Source organism: Hippoglossus hippoglossus, chromosome 7 (genome assembly GCF_009819705.1).
Source record: "Hippoglossus hippoglossus isolate fHipHip1 chromosome 7, fHipHip1.pri, whole genome shotgun sequence".
Taxonomy (NCBI): domain Eukaryota; kingdom Metazoa; phylum Chordata; class Actinopteri; order Pleuronectiformes; family Pleuronectidae; genus Hippoglossus; species Hippoglossus hippoglossus.
The window spans coordinates 10351381-10369496 of NC_047157.1; positions in this window are offsets into that span (position 1 = coordinate 10351381).

The window sequence follows — 18116 nt, forward strand, 5'->3', positions numbered from 1 at the left end:
CAAACCACCCACAGGAATCAACAATGATGAAGGCTGGAATCAGCTATTCTGAGACAGTTTACTCAAGACAGTCTACAAAGGAAAGATAATCCAGCTGTTGTACAATCACATGGAGCTGTGGCTGTTGGAGACTATAAAGGCTGGATATAGTTGTGCAAATGCTTTCGCTCTCAACCATGTAAGTTTCCACAAATCACCGAGTATTGATTCTCCCTGTTGACGGCAGTGTTTATTTGTAAAGAAAGGACTAAATTAAGCTAAAATGTAAACACAACCAAAATAAACTTTCCCCCTTCGTTTTGGCCTCTTGTCCACGCAAATTCGAAGCCACTAAAACAGGGATTTTTACAAATGTCTTCCAAAGTGTAGATTACATTTTTTGTAAATGTCTTCCAAAGTGTTTTGGAAACAATGACATCACAGCTTAACTTCCACATGCCCACTGTTGCTTTGTGTACTGATCATGCACCAGAAACTACAACAACATTGGCATCTATACATCAGTTGACAGGAGAAGGAGCTCACTGAGTATGCTGACATTGTACTTTCCTAGTGTTTGACGGATTGTTGATAGAGACTTCATCGCCACCTGCTGGCCTGGCATGCTTGTCTGAGCGTTTGTTGTCGTTTCTGTTTTCTCGTCTGGACGAAGATATTTTGAAAAATAAAAGTTGTGTGACCGGAGATTTTTAGTAAAAACTGAAGAGTAAATATCTCTTCAAAAATGTATTTGCGGTAGTGTGGACAAGGCCTAACGCCACAGCCACACTGCGTGCATGAACAGCTTGGCTCAGGCGCTCTTCTAGAGATGCGAGGTCTCGCATATTTTCTCCACATACTGCTCGCAGTTCACAGCAAAATAGACTGTGACAATCACCTTTCACCACACTTTCAATGTCTATCTGTTGAATATGTCACAAAGTAATATTTGCAACAAAAGCACTCCAGCGTTTCTGGTAACTGACTCCATTCATTTGTTTTAACAAGGTTTTTACTGTTATTGTAGGACGGAAAGATACACAGCTTCAAACGTATTGTTCTGGCATTTAGTTGCATGTATAGCTGTACTTTTATTCTAGGAAATACAATAGTCATATCAGAAACCGCACACTGCAGCTCCACTGCAGACACCTAGCAGGAACAGTGCCTGTGTGAACAACAGACACCAGCGACATGCAGCATCTGTGCGGCGCAGCTGTCACGCGCCGCTCATGCAGGCAGTGTGGCCTGGGCATAAGACCTCAGGGAGAGAAAGTGAGCGTGGAAGCAGTATTGGCTCTTAAAGCCTCCCTTAGGTGAAATCAGTTCCTCCATCATGAGGGGGGAACTAACCAATTATACACCGGACCTGAAACACCTGAGACAGACGGGCTCTGGGGACCTCATCACTTCCTCTGTTGGGTTATTTTCTGCTGCGTTGTTGACTGGAGACAGACCATGTAAAGTCTGATCTGTTTTTCTCTTTAAAAGAATTATTCATCATTAGGTAAAATTTGTGCTCCCCCTCCGTATTGCTGTGGTTATATCCTGTTGGTGATGAACATGTTGTGAATTTATTTAAAAGGGATAAAATACTAATAGACATTAGTCTGCACAGAGTCTTTACAGGTTGACATAACTGGGAATATGAATGTTCGACGATTGAAAAGCAATAAAAAAGAAGAAGCAGTAACACAGCAGGGAACCACTTACATTGTTACTAAAAGGCTGAGTAGTCATTAAAAAATCCTGGATAGAATTGGTGCAGATTATTTTCCAATTTCTAAATTCAATAAATACAATTTGAACCATGCTGTAAGAAACAAGGATAAAAATGGTGCAAGGGTTAGGATGCCATTTACAGATCTCCAACAGTGTAAACCAGCCAGCAAATCCTCTCTGGAAGACATTAGAGAAAACAGATCAAAGAAAATAAAAGAAGAAAATGGGAAGAAAAATCTTGAGATACCAAAAGAAGCAATAAAAGCGAAGGGCGAGTGCTTAGAAAAGGGTGCAGCAACAGGGCGGTAGTTTGACAGAGGAAAGGAATCCAAGTAGAAAAAGAACAACAAGGGGGAGGTGAGGATAGAAAGAGTCAGGGTTAGGGTGGATGAAGGAGGGAGAAGACTTTAGGTGTGAGGAAAGGTCACAGCATGGGTTTATTAAGTTACAGGGCCAAAGACCTTTTTACCTGCAAGAAGAGGTGAACAACTGGTGGGATTTAAAGAAAACTACAGGAGCAGATGGAAAGAACAGAGCTCTGAGGGAAGCAGGGGGGGGGTTCAAAAATGCAGAGGATGGAGAGTAGGCTACAAATGGAAGGATAACATGCAGTAGACATAAACAATAGATTTGGGATGCAGAGAGAACAAACTGTTAATGGGATGACAACATGAAATTCCAAAGTCAAAATTTGGTCACCACCAGATTTGTCGTAACTCATGTCCACTTCCTCCCACTATCCAGAAATGAGGCCAAAATATCCCGGATACAAACAAACACACGCATGCGGAGCCAGAGTCTACGCAGTTGCAATCTAAGAACGGAACCACACTCGATTTATCGTGAATCAGTCTCAGCTGTCAATCATGACATTCTACCCTGTTTTCCTCCCATCAAATAACTTATTTAAACCAAAGTTACCATCTCTGAGAAAAATATTTTTGACATGTACTTAGTTTGGTCCATGTCCCATCCACTCATATGGAGGAGGCAACTTTTCGGACCTATGCTGCCGCCAGTCAACAGGTGGTGATCGAGACGCGCTGGCTTCACTCTTGTATTTCTAAAGGAATCAGAGCGTGTGTTTAATTTGCTAATAATTACAGAATATATATCAAGTGTCAGCATCAAGAAATTTGCTTGACATCCATCCATCCGTCCGTCATGTGGCTGAACTCGAGGCCTTGCTTACAACATGCGTGTCGTCTTACTACCCATATCCTTTTACACGGCTGTGGTAGTGCCACCCAATTTTTGATCTCGGCTACAACCTTGGTGAGAAAAACATTATCATAAATGATAGGAAAAACCAGCATTACTTAAGACACAGTTTACAGTTTAAGCTTTAGAAAGTTTCCTCTTTCTGATGCCCATTCCCTGTGACATCCACTAGGACTTCTGAGTTAGTGCATTTGACAGTCGGGCTGCTGCAGTACTTTGCTGGTTAAGAACTGTGTGACTATCCCTTACTTCCTGCAGTTTTCCATACAGTTCCTGTGCTAATGTACTCTGCAGGTGGGCTTTTTGCTAACTTGATGAACATACCATGTTTGAAAATGTCAAAAGAAATGCAATGAAATGACATTATGTGGATCTTTGTTCGTTGGTTGGGGCTCATTAAAAACAGAGGGCTGCCACACAGACTCATACAAGAGGTGTTGGTGTTCCGGATAAAATTTTCAGGCCTGTCAAACTCCAAAAAGGAAATTATCATTATAGGGCCTTGTTAAGCTGTTACAAATCTGTCATCTGCTGCTGCATTTTAGAATTAAAAGCTGCTTTTAACTTTATGTGGTGAGGTTAATATGACACATGTGCATGTCAGGCTGCAGGCAGGGCAAGAGCAACCTTGATCGAATTATAGAGATGAAGGGAAGTAAACGGTAATATAAAGGAAGCGTAAAATGAATTGCAGCAAGAGCAGAAACAGAGAGCAACGTTCTATCAAAGCAACATTGTTCCCTTCATTTTCTGAAGATGTGGTGGACGTGGTGAAGTCTCATTGGTCAGGAATGAGGTGGGTGTCTCTGACTAATAACTGGTTTAGACCTCAGTGACATGTGCTTCCTGTACTGATATTTGTAGGATTTTGTAATACTTGATCTTCTCTGATAATGAAGTGAAAAGACGTCAGATTTATAGCCTCTTTGGCAATTAGTCTTTGTGTTCACAGGAACTGGCTGCACTGATCAAAAATACAAGTTAGAAAGGATGAGCTTGATTGAATTTTAGTGGACTGTTAAGCGCTCTATTGACAGCCATTCTACTCTTTTTGTTAGCAGATTTCCATTAAACTTGGAACCAGACCTTTTTTTTTTACCAATCCCAGGGAATAATTCATGGATATCAATGAAAAATCTTGCATATTAAGGGAAGTGATATTTATTAATCATGTGCAATTTGGTGCAGCTTCATTGAATTTAAGAGGGCTATTAGGCCTTGGCTTTCTAGTTTTCATTTGTTATGTAGTCTGGTGATATTTCTTGTTATTAATCATTTAAATAATTTATATTATAGCCAGTTATTCTATTCATATATTGTTTATAAAGATAGATGACATAATTGCTTCCCAAAAGTAAAGTTTAAGTGCTTTCACCACCTGGTGGTTGACTGCAGTGTAGGTCATAAACCCTGCCTCCTCCATGTTAGTGGAATGAAAATGAGCTGAAACTTCGTGATTAACAGCTGAAACTGACTTGCGGTTGGTAAGTGCGTGAATTCCTACAATGCTACTCCTACTCATTTCTGGATTGTGGGAAGAAGTGAAGAAGATTTGTCCATCTTCATATACAGTCTATGGTCCCATTGTGTATTACCAGATGACATCAGTAGTGTCAGTAGTGTCTGTCTATGGTTCAGTAAAGGGATGAGCTCATTGCCGCACATGACCATGACAACAGAAGTTCTTTAGTTAAAGTTTGTTTGTTGTGATCATTACTTTCTCTTCTTGGTCTTTTCCATCTGTTGTAGCTACACATCTGAGTGTGATGGCCGTTGCTGATGATGATCTTACTGCCTTTGTCTTTCATATAATCCACATGGACCATCTTAAGATCTTAGTGGCTAATGAATATCATTCTCTGATACACATCTATAATGGCATCATTCACTCCTTTTGTGGCTCTGCTGGAGACCTGCTATTCGTGTGGTTATGTGTGTGTATAAAAGGAGCATTTGATGTGGAAAATACGTTGGTGTTTGCTTCTCTCTGTGATGGAAACTTTCTCTCTGCATTTTGAAGCGGTAAGTGGATTGAATATTTGGTTGCACAGCTGCCACTTAACTAAATAAACAGTTTTTAATTAAATCACATTGAATCATCTGATTTTCCATCCTGCTGTCAACTCAGTTTATTCTTGTGACTTCTGATTGGACAAGACTACTGAGGCAGTAACGTTACATTCCAGTATACAAATTTGTTGAATTGATGAAAAGCAGAGACTAATTCGCTGTTGTTCCTCTAGCCGAGCTAAAGGTACAAAGATTGGTCTGAGGAAGTGTCTTTCTGAGTCTTGTTTTCACTGTCAGGTCCCCAGCTGACCCAGGACAGTCTATAAAATGACTGCTCCCTGCCAAGGGTGTGGAGAGTTGCAAAGAACTTGGGGGGGGGGGGCACACAAAGGGAACCTGAAGTGGCCCACATCGAACCAAATCAACCCTCACTCCGATCTTCAATAAGTTCTTTTTTCCCCCTAAATTATAAACAAAGTGCATACTGGGCATACACACAAATTATTAGTAGTAAAGTTAAAATTTAAAGTCCCACCACGATCCCAAGCACATTACTTATTTAAACATTCTTGTCTTCAACCAACCTTTTGAAATTATGCAACTTTTGCCAGAAAGCTATTTCCACGGTGCCTCACTAAGTGTAATAATTCACCTTGTCTGTTGAACTCTTTGTTCTCCTTTACATGGATAAAACACTTTTTGGAATCACTCTGATGTGAATTCAGTTGCTGCAGTTAGTGATTATATGTGGAACTTCCAGTACAAGGCCGTCAGTAAAGCCCACTCTTACCAGCTGCACCTGCACTGTTCTCTCTTTCTTTTTCTGCTGTAATGCTGCTGCAGGTGTTGTGAGTTTATGACAGGAAAAAGTATTTAACTGTGGCTCTGTCTCAACCCTCATGTCCGGTGTGCTGGAGAGGAAATTAGGTAGTGGAGTTAGTAAAGGGAGCTGACAAAGGAAGCTTTTAAAACATATGATGGAAACAATATCCTGGTATTGAGGAAATTCTCACTTCTGATGAGGAGCCAAATTGCAGTTGCTAGACAAGGACCAGAAAAACATCATATTTATTGTTTTGTGTTTTTGGTTGTCACTGTGGCTCATAACCTTTAAAGTGCGATTGGTGTGGCAGAAATGTCTTTAAAACATCATATTTATTGTTTTGTGTTTTTGGTTGTCACTGTGGCTCATAACCTTTAAAGTGTGATTGGTGTGGCAGAAATGTCTTTAAATTAATAAATGGAAAATAATAAACATCATATTTTGTCAAACCTTAACATCCATTTTACTGAGAAGGCTTCTTCTACGCAGCTGAGTTGTTAACCTTTCAAATGTTTACTCAACTCTCTAGTCAGTGTAAATAATTGTAGTGAATACGATTCTGTTTGTGCTTGCTCTGTTATTCTTCACCTCTTCTCTGACCCTCGGATACGTTATTATCTTAAAAAATCCTTATCCAAACTAAGACTTCATTTAATGTAAATCTTGGGGTTTGGGGTTAATCCATACATGGAAATCTCCTCCAATATATCATGTTGTTGTGCCATTATCTTCTCCTTAACTTACATCTCTCCACTGTCCCCCTGTATCAACGTTTGAGTTTGTGTTGATAGAAAATGTGTCTGCAGATCCAGGTCTTTGTCTGAGCGTGTTATTGTGTACATATACTCAGGCGAGATGTCTGGGACACAGGCCAGCACCTCACATGTGTGTACAGTATGTGAGTTTGAGTGCATTTAAACAGAAGTAAACCGCCTTGACTCTCGACTGTCTCTCCAGGGGCCTTACATAAGCCTATTTAGCCTCCTAAGGGGATCCTCACCTTCCTCCTCATCTTCCCTACCTCTCCATCTCTTCCTCCCTCCTCCTCTTTCCTCCTCTCATTCTCGCTTATCCTACCAACTCGCCCACTCATCCTTTAGTACACACACTTCAGCAAAGGTTTTACCCATGCTTAAGGATTTTTTTTGGGCTAAGTCTGTAATCACGTCTGGCACAAGTTCACAATTCTGAACAATTGGGATGTCTATCCCCAGGACCTCTCTCTATCTGTGTCTCTCTGCTCCACATCTCTTCTCCTATCTCAATCTTTCATCCGATCCGCCTGGCACCCGTTCCTTTCCCCATGGGGTCACTTATCTTATCCTGTCTGCACACATTCAAGTCCTCCCATCCTCCATAAACCCCATTCATCCCACCTTTGCTTCTATCCTCTCACCCAGCACCCAGCATTCACCTTCCTCCTCTCCCTCCAGCACTTACACTCAATCCCTCCAACCCCTCCTCTCCCTGGGGCAGCCCCCATTCAATCCCTCCATCCAGCTGCTCCCTTATCTCCTCCCTTTTTCCTCCCTTCTTTGGGATCGTGTGAATCCCTACTCACGCTCCTTTTCATTCTCTCTTAACTTTCCATATTTTGTTCCCCATCCCTCCATGTGTCCTCAATATTTATTACCTACTTTCCTACAAAACAAAATGTTCTTATCACTTTACCTTCTCGGCCATGATCCATTATTCCCTCCTGTTCCATAAATGTCTTAATTCTTTCCAATGCTGCTGCTATATTATTTACTTTATTATTGATTACTGATAACTTTCTAACTAAATCAATTCAACGTTTAATCTGAATTGTTTAAAATGTTTACACTTTTATGCCAATGATGATTTCCTTCCTATACAGTAACGAAGTAAATTCTCACATGTGAGTAACATCGGACATGTTTTGAATAATGATTACAAGTTCTTGATTGTCGTAATGTTTGCGGATACATTTTTAATTAGTTAACTAATGATCAGTGATAAATAAATTCCTTCTGTCACTTCCTCATCATGCCCCCCCACCTTTTCAAATATACTGAATCTACTTTTGTTTGGACACTTGAATGCTAGTTTAGCAAAAAAAAAAGTACAAGGCATAGACACAATGTTACAAGGATCTTCTTAAAGTGTATCCCATTGTTATGTCACAGTAAAACCAACCAGTTGCTGGGAGATAAGTTGTTGCTGTTAAAAGTACAGTACATCAGAGAAAATATGATGAAGATAGTCAAGCTCCACACTGACAACTGCAGACATAACAGGAACAATAACAAGCAAAATCAATGGCAACTTTATTCCTGCCTGTTTTCACAAAGTGTTATCTCATGTTGTAAACTGACTCTGTTAAATCAGTTCACAAGACAGCTGCAGTTGTTAATTCTGAATTACACATATTCCTGCAGGTTCTCATGATCAGAAAAACAAAAATCTATTAGTTGTGTAGGTCCACAGTCGACTATGTCCCAGGGCTACAATCTAAGACCAGGCACTCTTAAATAGATAATATGCAACAAACTTCATTATGGAAATACTAGACCTATGTTTATTTTTTGTTGAGCTGTGCACATTCATTATCCAAAATGTTAAAACTCGCCTTTTGATTGCATCACATCTGTTTTACCTCGTGGCTTTGTCCCGGCTCTGCTTATAACTACTGTGGACAAACAACGTGTGAAAAGGAAAAAAATCACGGCTACCTAAGTTAGCTCATCAGAGTTTTTTTCCCTTCCATTGATCGTATTGGTCATGTATGGATACAATTATTCATTGCCATTTGCTGCGTAATGTAAATAGAACTTTATTATATTACCTCATCCATTACATGATTTCTGTCTGAGTCACGTCAGGTAGATTGTCAACAACAATGTTGGTGAAGATAACTTCCATGTTTCCCACGTGTTTCCTGAAGTCATCAAACTAGGTATTTTGTTATTGTATTAAATGAGAGTCCTTCATTTTTTTATTTTAAGTTCCTTTCGTAATTCAAGCCTTACATTCTCTCCTCTCATACATACCTTTGCCCCTCTCCTCTCTTTACAATTTTTTAACTTAAGTATTGGAATCTCATTGTTTTGTAGCTATAATAAATCAGCACACAGTGCGGTGTCAGTGTGCATCGCAATTGTACACTAAGATAAAGCTGGGAAGGCACACAGATATAAAAAAACAAACCATGGACGATAATGGGAGCAGACTGAACACAGAACAAGGGATAAGAGCAAAGGACAGGAGAGAGGGAGAGATACAAAGAAGGAAATGTGATATAAGAAAAGACGGTGGGACAGATAAAACCCAAGGACAGGATGGAGAAGAAGGAGATAGAAAGAGAAGAGAGATGGAACAAAGAGGGAAGATAATGAGAGAAATCACACAATATTACTGTTTGGGAAATTTGATGTGTTCATTATGACTTGTATTCATTTACCATTATATGAACCGTGCAACATACTGATGTGTCACATCTGGTCCATTCCTGTGTGTTCCAATCATCCTACATTTCCAATAGCAACCATAGTGTATGTGTGTGAGTGTTTATACGTCAGTGTGGGACACTTTGGCTGAGTGCTCTCAAGGTTTGTAGATGTCAGGTTGTTGTGTCGTGCCACTTATCAGCATTTAAGCGTCCTTGGATAACACACACACACACACACACACACACACCCACACACACACACACACACATTCAACATGTTTGTGTCCATTTATTGTTGTGATTTGACACATGCATTTTTCAGTAGTAAAAACAGGTGAACCATGAAGAAATAAGGAGATTGGAAGTGTATTAGGATATATAAAGATATACGCAAAGACATTTTGGTTGAATATTGTAAAATGAAGATGCATACATATGGAGGTAGTTGAAACACACTTACGTGCGCACCAACACGTACACACACGCACACACAAACCTTCTCTCTCTCTCTCTCTCTCTCTCTCTCTCTCTCTCTCTCTCTCTCTCTCTCTCTCTCTCTCTCTCGTTTCACTTGTGTGTGTTTCCCACGGTGCAGTGCGAGTGTATTTGGTCTGTGAGCGCCAGGCTTATCTGTCTGTCCTGTCATAACAGCTCTGTTTGTGTGTGGTATGCATGGGGCGAGGTACATACATGCACGGACGCACGCACACACACCCACACTTACACACACCAAAAAGCCTGGGCACTTGGCCCCTATACAAAAGGTCAAAATGGCCTCACACAGGAAGTAATTTTACAGCAGCAGATAGAGTGGCAACACCTCGTAGCAACACATCTTGACCTTTTGACTGTCAAACACACACGCACGCACACACACCACACACACACACACACACACACACACACACACACACACACACACACACACACACACACACACACACACGCTTTGACTTCATTCCCAATATGATATTATTTCACACAAGCAAAGGGACATAAGATGCTTTTGCCTCTTTCTTAGGAGGTACATTATCACAACCTCCTCCACTGTTGCCGTGTTTGTTGTTGTTAGAAACCTGTGACTCTTTGCTGCCCCTAGTGGATGTAGCAACATGTCAATGTAAATGACGCACGGAAGTAAGTGGGCAGTAACGGTTACATCGGTTTAAATGGACATGTCTCTTTTTGTATGTAGAGGCAGCAGAAATGAGCCTGGTCCCACTCACACACACACAGGCAAATACACACAGTTGGTGTGTACGTTACCAGCTAGCTCACAGCTAACACCAGTTGTAGAGATGTCTTTTTGCCAATGGTCCAGCAATCAAATTTGCGTGAAAGACTGAAATTATAATTTTAAATATGAAATTTACTTCTGAACACACTTTACCAAAAACTTTACCAAAATTGACTACACTGAATTTTCATGACTAGGCTAATGCCAGCTTGTGAGATGTCAAGACTGATTAATGGTGTAGTTTGAATTTTCTTGAGTGAAGTTATAACTTTTATGTTACTGCAGGATGTATTTTCCCCTGTAAATGCCTCGTGTGTATTTCAGAGGGTTTCTGTGTCAGCAATGTAACACAATCCTATATCCACTCTTCATTACACCGAGAGAACAAGGTCACTTTCCATTGAAAGCGGTCACAGTGGTCAAAGCTGTGTTATCTACAAGGTCACAGTGGTAGACTTAATGTCTCTGGACAGCATTGCATTAACAGAATACTTATACCCACTTGTTTTTTAAAGTGAAATCTGTGTTTGAGTCGTTTATTAATAAAAAATGGACAGAGGACTTCATGCAAAATAATTTTAAAAAAAACAGCACAACTAGAAGTTACATAGTATTTTTTGTACATAGAATTTAGGAGAACAATATCAATCCAACTGGACGCGCTCTTGCATCACATGGTTACAATACTAAAACCATAGAATGGATTATCCTTTCTAGGTCAAGGTGAAGGCAGCAGCCATTGCTAGCTGATGGGAGAGCAGTCAGGATGTGACCTACGCTGAGGTGACGGATGACTTCCTGTCTCCTTTACTCCTTCTCTCCTCAACTTCACACTGCATTCAGCTCCTTGTTTTCTATCTCTCCCCTGAGCCTACAAGAGCTGGGGGAAAGATCCAGTTTAAGATGAGAGGGGTGAACAACAATTCATGATGACAGGAAGAGACAGAGGGAGGTGGTTGCGTGTGTTTAAATGACCTCAGAAACCGGTGCAGGTGAGGATGGATGTAAAATGAAGCTCATAGGAAAGAGTGATGGCGGTGAAAAACCACAGGATCATGTTGCACTGTCAGGTCCTACTTGGCAGTGATACCCGGTCAGCATTCCTGCAAAACACAGAGGGAATTTAGATCACCAATTGGGAGGATGGAAGGGACGGAGTAGAATCTGTAATGTATCAAAATTGGTTTCAGTCAGGCCTTAAAACTTATAAAAGTTTATGATATGTCTGGGAAAATATGGGATCATGGCAAACACAGTTATGAAAACTCTAGATACTAGTGGCTTAGTTAATGGTAATAAAAGATGTTGCAGCCGTGCTATCTTTAAAAGGATGTATATATGGAGGCTTTTATTCTACAGGTTCCCATTTGATTAATACGTCTTTCTATTCCTGAGCAACAAAGTATCCAGCAGGCAGATCCTTCCCATCTATCCCAGGATTCAGTGCATTCTGGTGAAAAAGCTAATGAGCTAGCTATGCGGTTGGCTGAGCTGCCGTAGGTGCAGCCGCAAAAAGTAACTAAAGATGCAATGGTCAGATCGGGACTAGCTGGTGACACAAATAGGAAATCCTCTGTAGACCAGACCGTCTCATTTCAGCTCGGCCTTCGTGGACTACTCGCTATATGGCCTTCGAAGACGGAGCTCTCTGAAGGGTGCGGCTCCTGAGTTGGGACAGAGCTATAGAGAGAGGAAGCCAAAGTGTTGGCACAGGGAAGAGGACACACAGTGACGGGGTGGATGAGCGAGGGAGTGTAAGTGGAGATAAAGAGGTGAACTGTGATGGACAGAGGCGAGCCGTTCAGTCTAACAGAGCTGGAAACATAACAGATAACACAGTGGAAGTCAGTAGGGAAGGGGAGGAACATGCAAGTTCACATTTCCAAAAAATGTAAAACCCAATGAAAGTTTTTATTCAAGGTTCAATTAAGTTATTAAAAGATGTGTGGTATGTTTTTATCTTAAATATATGCAGGGACCCAAATCGTTTGAATACAATGTATTGTATTTATTGCTCTTGGGGTGAGAGGGAGTCCCTCAACAAATGAGAAGATGTATGATGAAAAGGGCAGTTTACGGAAGATGAGGGGCTAGAGGAGGATCTGAGGAGACAGTTTAAGAGTATATTTGGAGACACATCAGTGATTTAGGGGAGAGGAGCTAAGGACAGAGGAAGGGTGAAGTTTAGATACAGTAGCTGCTGATTACACTGTTTGGACAGGCAGTTCATCTAATTAGAAGGGCTGTGTGACGTGAGTGATGGAGGGAGTGAAGCCAAGTATGTTTACCTATGGATCCTTCGTGAGTTCCCATGATTCCCCTCCTCCTGTGAAAGGGAGGATGGAAGTCATTGGAGGACATAGAGATAGTGGAAAATGTGAAATAAAATACCACAGGCATCTGTTACGCAGAAAAAGTTATTTTGTAATGCATCTGTGCTTAAATAATTTCCAATAATAAATAATCTATTTCATCTGCAGACTTCAGCAGGAAATCCTGGTCAATCTCTCAGCTCTGGCTATTTTGACCGACATTATTCCCGGGAATGTGTATTTTACCAGAAGTTTCAATGATGTTCAGTCCTGTGCTGTGGATCACTGGCTCTCGGTTCTCATTCTTGGTTGACCCTTCAATCCAGGGTGAATCGCACTGAGCTCTGGGATTCCTAACGGAGGACAGGGAACAGTTTGTCCTCTTTCCCTCCCCTCATTTTCATTTTTCTCCCTCGTTTTTTCAAACAAATGCACGTTCTTTGTCTTTTTCCCCAGGATCTCTGTTCCTATCACAGAGAGAGAGAGAGAGAGAGAGGGAGAGAGAGAGAGAGAGAGAGAGAGAGAGAGAGAGAGAGAGAGAGAGAGACACTGCTGTGGCTCAAATATCAGAAAGTCAAGTCCGGCAATTACACAGATTGCAGGAAAACTCATGCTTTGAAAGAGTCACAATTTCCACATGCACACGCGCACTTTTTGGTTGCCACCTGTCACTCAAGGATGCCTGTACACACACACACACACACACACACACACACACACACACACACACACACACACACACACACACACACACACACACACACACACACTCAGTGAGGTCAGGTGTTTTTTCAATCAACACAGCTGTGTGCTCTCCAGAGCAGTAAAATGATTTCAGGTCCAGTGTTGGCAGGCTTTGATGAGTCTAACACACCACTGAGTCCTGGTGCATTCTATCTGCCTACAAAGGCTCTGACCGACAGCAGCTTGACTGTTAATAGGCACTGCAACTGCACCTGCTTGATGTGTGTGAGTACACACACACACACTGATTCACACACATTTTCTTATAGATTTACAAGCCATAGTAGATAAGAGTACAAAGAAGAATGGACTGGGTTCCCACTGGCTTGAAAATGTCCTTCCTTGGCCACAGGAGAAGCAAAATAAGGCCTTGAATCGTTTTTGAAAATAAACGATAGCTGGAAAGACAGTCACAGCTCTACACAAAGAAACTGCAAATCAGTTTCAAGTCTCTCAGGTAAAATTAAGATGACACTGTATTTGAACATCTTGGTTTCAATAGTGTGTTAAAAGTGTATTTTATTCCACGGTTAGCAGTACACTTGTTAGGGATGGCAATGCCATTTTTTATCGTTGCTTGGTTGGTCTCAGACGGTAATATAAAACAACTTGATGGATTGCCATGGCATTCTTTGCAGACATATTCATAGTTACCCTGAGGAAGAATCCCAAAGAATCCAGGATTTCAAAAATGACTCTTAGGAGGTCTTTGTACGCCAAGTCAGTATATTTTTGTTTGAAATGTCATAACATTAAAAATAAATCTCAACCTCATGCTATGGCAATCACAGCTTCACACCCACCTCTGAAACTTTGTTTTCAGAACAGGTTTGATTTGCTGGCCTTTTTCGCATAGAGTCAAAGCTGCTCCAGAGAGTTGCTAGAGTTGTGTGTGTGTGTGTGTGTGTGTGTGTGTGTGTGTGTGTGTGTGTGTGTGTGTGTCTGTGTTGTGTCCTGTGTGTGTCTGTGTGTTTGTGTTTGTGTCAGGATGAAACTGTACTAACACGGATGATTGCTTAATTTCTTCAGAAAGTATCATTATTAGGCAAATTTCAAACCCTCTTTGGGTTTATCTGCATACCATTGGCATCATTGTAGTGTTCCACTAGGATTTGTTAGCAATGGCAGTGGGCAAGCCAGCCTGCTTTATTACGCACGGTTATTACGGTAGTAAGGATACTGTGTTCATACTGTGCGTGTGTCCTGATCCTGAAGCAGCGGCGGCAATCATTTTGCAGTGCTCTGTAAAATGAACGAAGGGGGAAACACTGTCAATGGCATTACTCCTGTAAGACTGACCTGTACCTTGTGTGGGTTGCACACAATAAAAGAAAGTCACCATTTTCACCAGTATGCTACAACCAAAAAAGACCTCTAATGTAACTGGAAACCCGGTTGGATGGTCAGTCAGGGAGTGTTCCTCATCCAGTGCTGATGTGTTGAATCATTTTGTATAATTATAGGATAGTCATGGAAGAAAATGAATTCTTTCCGGACTGTTTGGCCTCCTCTCCAAAGTCAGTCTCATTCTCTAAATATAACCTGTTTATTTGGTTTTCTTATCTAATGGAGGCTTCAAATATGAAACTGGTATGCCAAATACCACTGGTCATTTTGGACCTTTTTGGCTTAACAACCATACACAGCCATCCAAAATTTATTCGTGCTTTAAATTTGGGTCAAATCCTTTTATGTTCTTCGTCCAATAATAAAATATAAATAACCCTGTAGAGTTTTGTTACAGGATACTTGGATATTTTTGATACATTGGCCTCATTTAATATTAACATGAATATACATGAAACCCTCTGCAGCGTCTGTGTGTTTTGGTCAAGCAAGAAGCTACAGGAGCGTTTTGAAAAGCAGAATCTATCAGCTCTCTCATCCTCATGGCATAAATCATTGATGAGTGTGTTGCTACTGCCTGCACCTCTCCCTGGTCCGGCCCCGGCCTGCAGTTCAGAGCAGTGTGTCTGTGTGGGTTTGTGTGTGTGTGTTTGTGTGCAAATCCCATTTTGTGCTTGCATGTGTGGAAAAGTGTCATATGTCTGGGTATGAGTTTGGTGTAATGTTACTGTAAATGTACCATGAACGTGAGCATTATCATGTGTCTTTGTGCCTGTGTTTGGTGCCGTGTGCACGGCATGTGTGTGTGTGTGTGTGACTGAGTGATGCATACACTGGGGTCTTTGAAGTGTAAAGTAACAGGCCTTTTTAAGTTGTGGATGTGAAATATTTATATGATCAGGAGTGCTGCTTTGGGAGGATGAGGTGAGAGAAAGAGTGATGAGGAAAGAGGGATTAACTCTTGTTTTAAACAACAAATAAGCAAAGATCGACAGCGTCTTTTAGAGCAATCCATTATTCAATCGCCCTGAAAAAGATTTGGTCAGGTCCTCTATCGCAAATAAGGGGTACGAATAACACACTGGCTTTAAGATGTGTTTAAAATGATAAAAATACACACAATAAGCTTATAGTGGACAATATGGTTGTCTATCTTAGGCTCTGCCAGGGGGTTGTAAATTCAGAGACAGTATACCACAAGTTTCCTTCTAGATTTTACAGGAGCATCGCAGACGCAGACCCTCCCTGTCAAACGCTTCATTTTAGTCTGGACATGTGGGGCCAAGTTTCCTCTCAGAGCTCATGGAACACGCTGCCACTGGCATGTAGAAACCTCATATTGTTCCTGTTCCTCTGGTCATTAATTACATCTACATACAATGAATACAGACCTGTGAACTGCTCAGATCGAGTAACCTGGTGAACTTGGCAATGCATCTGTGTGTGTGGTGTCGGAGTGTTAAAGGGTAAAACTGAGCAATTTACTCGACAGGACAAAGGACAGGAGAGGCTGAGACCTTTATAGAGAGCCATGTGTACTTTTGGGTTCATGCCTGCGGGTTTGTGTGTGTGTGCTCTCTCGTGTGTGTGTGTGTGTGTGTGTGTGTGTGTGTGTGTGTGTGTGTGTGTGTGTGTGTGTGTGTGTGTGTGTGTGTGTGTGTGTGTGTGTGTGTGTGTGTGTGTTAGGCCAGACATTTACATTGACAATAGCCTGTTTGAGACCTGGGAGGAGACTGGCTTCGTTAAAAGAGGCCTTGAACAAACAGAGAATAGAGACGGAAGGATAGAGGAGGGAAAGGAGGGAGAGAGGGAGAGAGGGATGGAGGCAGGGGGGAGTGGTTGGTGGGGTGTAAGAGAAAGGGAGGGAGAAAGAAATGAGGGAAATTTAGGGAAAATGTGCGAATGAAAGAAATATGGATGTATAGAGTCATGGGGATTATGGAAGGAAAAAAACAGGCCTCTCATGTTGGGGTGTATGGATGTAAAAATAGAGGGAACTAGAGGTTGATGAAAGAGAGGATAAATGAAGCAAAGACTAATTGGAGGCAAAGAGGAAGAGAAAGGGATTAGAGAGGCAGTGAGGGAGGGAGGGAGGAGAGGCATGAAGGGGTGAAATAAACTCAGAATAAACTAAATGATTAAAGATGGAGGGAAGGATGGAGCAGAGAGGGGGGGAGACAAAAGAAGGTTGGAGTGAAGAGAGTGAAAGAGTTGGATGAGAGAAGACCTGGACTGGCCGGTTGGATCGATAATGGAGGGATTTAAAAGGGAGGATGTTATTTTAGATGAAAGAAGAAGAAATAGAAAGGAAAACCACAGGCTGCTCTGAATAAAGGTTAACTGTGACGGAAGATGGAGGCAACAGGGTCAAGAGAGAGAGAGAGAGAGAGAGAGAGAGAGAGAGAGAGAGAGAGAGAGAGTGTGCGTGTGTTTGTGTGTGTGTGTGTGTGTGTGTGTGTGTGTGTGTGTGTGTGAGACAGAAACACAAAGAGAGAGAGAGAGATTTTGCTTTGCCTCACACTCGCCTCCCTGTTTCTGTGTGAATGAAAACCTGTGAGTGAACGGGGGTGTGGCTGGTGTGTGTGTGAGGGTGTAGCAGGAGTAATAAATCAATAACTGATGAATAAATTATGAGCCACAAAAATTTCAAAAGGGACCAGCAAAAACAAATGATTTGGGCTGCATGAGGGGAACTGCAGTCAGTGTGCACGTTTGTTGTGGGTTGGATTTATGTTTGTGTTTCAGTTGTTGCTGTGGAAAATGTGTGGCGGCTCAGTTGTGGAGCATGACATTTTTCACGCTTTATGACATCAGGTTTTGGTTCAGGCTTGTCAGACCTTGTGTACTGAGAATAACCTAGACTAAAGAAAGAGAGAGACAGAAGTATGGAAGGTATATAGGGGGGGGGGAAACACAGCAGACCACCAAAATGATGGAAATCATGTTGTTGGAGAGCTGAAGAAGATGCTATTTTATCATCTATTTCCTGTTTTGTGTCATTCCGTAAATCTGCTTAATTATTTAATGGCAATAAAATGGGATGGGGATGTTTTTCCAGTGCAAACAGATGTTAACTTTTGGTCAAACTAATGAGGAGGGAATATAACAGTGAGGAGGAGGAGAAAACAAATGGCAAGGAAATGGGAAATGTGACTTTATCGTTGACTTACACTAAATTTGCCACAAATATTTTTGATAAATGTATAGAAATGTCATGTTACCCTGACAACAATCGATATTTATCCCATCGACTACCAATGACACATTTTATACTAGTGCCGACTTTCTCGTGGGGCTGGGCCATGAACTGAT